We start from the raw sequence: 3,666 nt of genomic DNA, 5'->3' as shown, positions 1-3,666 counted from the left end.
CACAATTGTAAACTTGCATGCTGCTAGTTTTACAAAGAAAAACTCGCGACTTCCCGTTTCCATAACTTTTTTTCTTTGAAATGAAGTCACATGTCATTATCCTAATAAGACATAGTTTTGAATTCCAAAAATAATTACGGTAGTGTTGTAAAAGTTGACGCATCTGCTTTTGTTTCTGTAAATAAAGTTATGACATCATGGCGTTATATAAATTACAGAGACATAGATCATTAAATTAATCATGTTTACCTGTGAATAAGATTACAGATTGATAGTTTAATAAATCATTAAATTAATCATGTTTACCTGTGAATAAGATTACAGATTGATAGTTTAATAAATCATTAAATTAATCATGTTAACCTGTGAATAAGATTACAGATTGATAGTTTAATAAATCATTAAATTAATCATGTTTACCTGTGAATAAGATTACAGATTGATAGTTTAATAAATCATTAAATTAATCATGTTTACCTGTGAATAAGATTACAGATTGATAGTTTAATAAATCATTAAATTAATCATGTTTACCTGTGAATAAGATTACAGATTGATAGTTTAATAGATCATTAAATTAATCATGTTTACCTGTGAATAAGATTACAGATTGATAGTTTAATAAATCATTAAATTAATCATGTTAACCTGTGAATAAGATTACAGATTGATAGTTTAATAAATCATTAAATTAATCATGTTAACCTGTGAATAAGATTACAGATTGATAGTTTAATAGATCATTAAATTAATCATGTTTACCTGTGAATAAGATTACAGATTGATAGTTTAATAAATCATTAAATTAATCATGTTTACCTGTGAATAAGATTACAGATTGATAGTTTAATAAATCATTAAATTAATCATGTTTACCTGTGAATAAGATTACAGATTGATAGTTTAATAGATCATTAGATTAATCATGTTTACCTGTGAATAAGATTACAGATTGATAGTTTAATAAATCAGGTATTCTGTGGTGGCATCGTTTTAAACAGTTTTAGACAAAGAGAGATAACTCTAATGAGACAGATGAAAACTTGGGAAGCATTGAGAGGTCAGTGAACGTTATTGCAAACAGTTATAAATCACTGGAGACATCAACTTGAGCTCGATGACTGTATATATATCTTAGTCTAGATTTATGGTACATTGGAATAATAGCAGAACCATACTATTCATCTACTCATTAGTGATCAAATAGTCCTTCATGTTTGCATGTAGTACATGTCTATGTGGAGAATGTATAGATCAGTTTACACACAAAACTAGTTCTTTTAAGCCACGTGTCTTCTGGAAATGGTGTCTTTACACTTGGAGCCGAACATCCTTATAACATGCTATACACTGTCATGATAGAGAACTTAAATCAGTATAGTCTTTAGTGTAACCTCAGTGTAGTCCTTAGTGTAACCCCAGTGTAGTCCTTAGTGTAACCTCAGTGTAGTCCTTAGTGTAACTTAAGTGTAACCTCAGTGTAGTCCTTAGTGTAACCTCAGTGTAGTCCTTAGTGTATTCTCAGTGTAACCTCAGTGTAGTTCTTAGTGTAACTTCAGTGTAGTTCTTAGTGTATCCTCAGTGAAGTTCTAGTTCTTAGTGTAACCCCAGTGTAGTTCTTAGTGTATCCTCAGTGTAGTCCTTAGTGTAATCTCAGTGTAGTCTTTAGTGTAACCTCAGTGTAGTCCTTAGTGTAATCTCAGTGTAGTCCTTAGTGTAATCTCAGTGTAGTCCTTAGTGTAACCTCAGTGTAGTCCTTAGTGTAATCTCAGTATAGTCCTTAGTATAACCTCACTGTAGTCCTTAGTGTATTCTCAGTGTAACCTCAGTGTAGTTCTTAGTGTATCCTCAGTGAAGTTCTAGTTCTTAGTGTAACCCCAGTGTAGTTCTTAGTGTATCCTCGGTGTAGTCCTAGTCCTTAATGTAACCTCAGTGTAGTCCTTAGTGTAACCTCAATGTAGTTCTTAGTGTAACCTCAGTGTAGTTCTTAGTGTATCCTCAGTGTAGTTCTTAGTGTAACCTCAGTGTATAGTCCTTAGTGTAACCTCAGTGTAGTCCTTGTGTAACTTTAGTGTAACCTCGGTGTAGTCCTTAGTGCAACCTCAGTGTAGTTCTTAGTGTAACTTCAGTGTAGTCCTAGTCCTTAGTGTAACCTCAGTGTAGTCCTTAGTGTAACCTCAGTGTAATCCTTAGTGTAACCTCAGTGTAGTCCTTAGTGTAACCTCAGTGTAGTTCTAAGTGCAACATCAGCGTAGTCCTTAGTGTAACCTCAGTGTAGTCCTTAGTGTAACCTCAGTGTAGTTCTTAGTGTATCCTCAGTGTAGTTCTTAGTGTAACCTCAGTGTAGTTCTTAGTGTAACCTCAATGTAGTCCTTAGTGTAACCTCAGTGTAGCACTGGTGCTTAGTGTAACCTCAATGTAGTCCTTACTGTAATCTCAGTGAAGTCCTTAGTGTAGCCTCAGTATTGGCCTTAGTGTAACCATAGTACAGGCCTTAGTGTAACCTCAATGCAGTCCTTAGTATAGACTCAGTGTAATCCTTAGTGTAACCTCAGTGTAGCTCTAGTCCTTAGGGTAACCTCAATGAAGCCTGTAGTGTAATCTCAGTGTAGTGCTTAGTGTAACCTCAATGTAATCCTTAGTGTAACCTCAGTGTAGTCCTTAGTGTAACCTCAGTGCCATAGTCCTTAGTGTAACCTCAGTGTAGTACTTAGTGTAACGTCAGTGTAGTAGTTAGTGTGACCTCAGTGTAGTCCTTAGTGTAACTTAAGTGTAACCTGAATGTAGTCCTTAGTGTAACCTCAATGTAGTTCTTAGTGTATCCTCGGTGTAGTCCTAGTCCTTAGTGTTACCTCAATGTAATCCTTAGTGTAACCTCAGTGTAGTCCTTAGTGTAACCTCAGTGTAGTCCTAGTCCTTAGTGTTACCTCAGTGTAGTCCTTAGTGTAACCTCAGTGTAGTCCTTAGTGTAACCTCAGTGTAGTCCTAGTCCTTAGTGTTACCTCAATGTAGTCATTAGTGTAACCTCAGTGTAGTCCTTAGTGTAACCTCAGTGTAGTCCTTAGTGTAACTTAAGTGTAACCTCAGTGTAGTCCTAGTCCTTAGTGTAACCTCAGTGTAGTCCTTAGTGTAACCTCAGTGTTGTCCTTAGTGTAATCTCAGTGTAGTCCTTAGTGTAACTTAAGTGTAACCTCAGTGTAGTCCTAGTCCTTAGTGTAACCTCAGTGAAGTCCTTAGTGTAACCTTAGTGTAGTACTTAGTGTATCCTCAGTGTAACCTCGGTATAATTCTTAGTGTAACCTCAGTGTAGTTCTTAGTGTATCCTCAGTGTAGTCCTAGTCCTTAGTGTAACCTCAGTGTAGTCCTTAGTGTAACCTCAGTGTAGTCCTTAGTGTAACCTCAGCGTAGTCCTTAGTGTAACCTCAGCGTAGTCCTTAGTGTAACCTCAGCGTAGTCCTTAGTGTAACCTCAGTGTAGTCCTTAGTGTAACCTCAGTGTAGTTCTTAGTGTAGCCTCAGTGTAGTTCTTAGTGTAACATCAGCGTAGTCCTTAGTGTAACCTCAGTGTAGTTCTAGTCCTTAGTGTAACCTCAGTGTAGTTCTAGTCCTTAGTGTAACCTCAGTGTAGTTCTAGTCCTTAGTGTAACCTCAGTGTAGTTCTAGTCCT

This window comes from Ostrea edulis, chromosome 4 (assembly GCF_947568905.1).
Source record: "Ostrea edulis chromosome 4, xbOstEdul1.1, whole genome shotgun sequence".
Lineage (NCBI taxonomy): Eukaryota > Metazoa > Mollusca > Bivalvia > Ostreida > Ostreidae > Ostrea > Ostrea edulis.
This window is presented reverse-complemented; position numbering follows the sequence as displayed.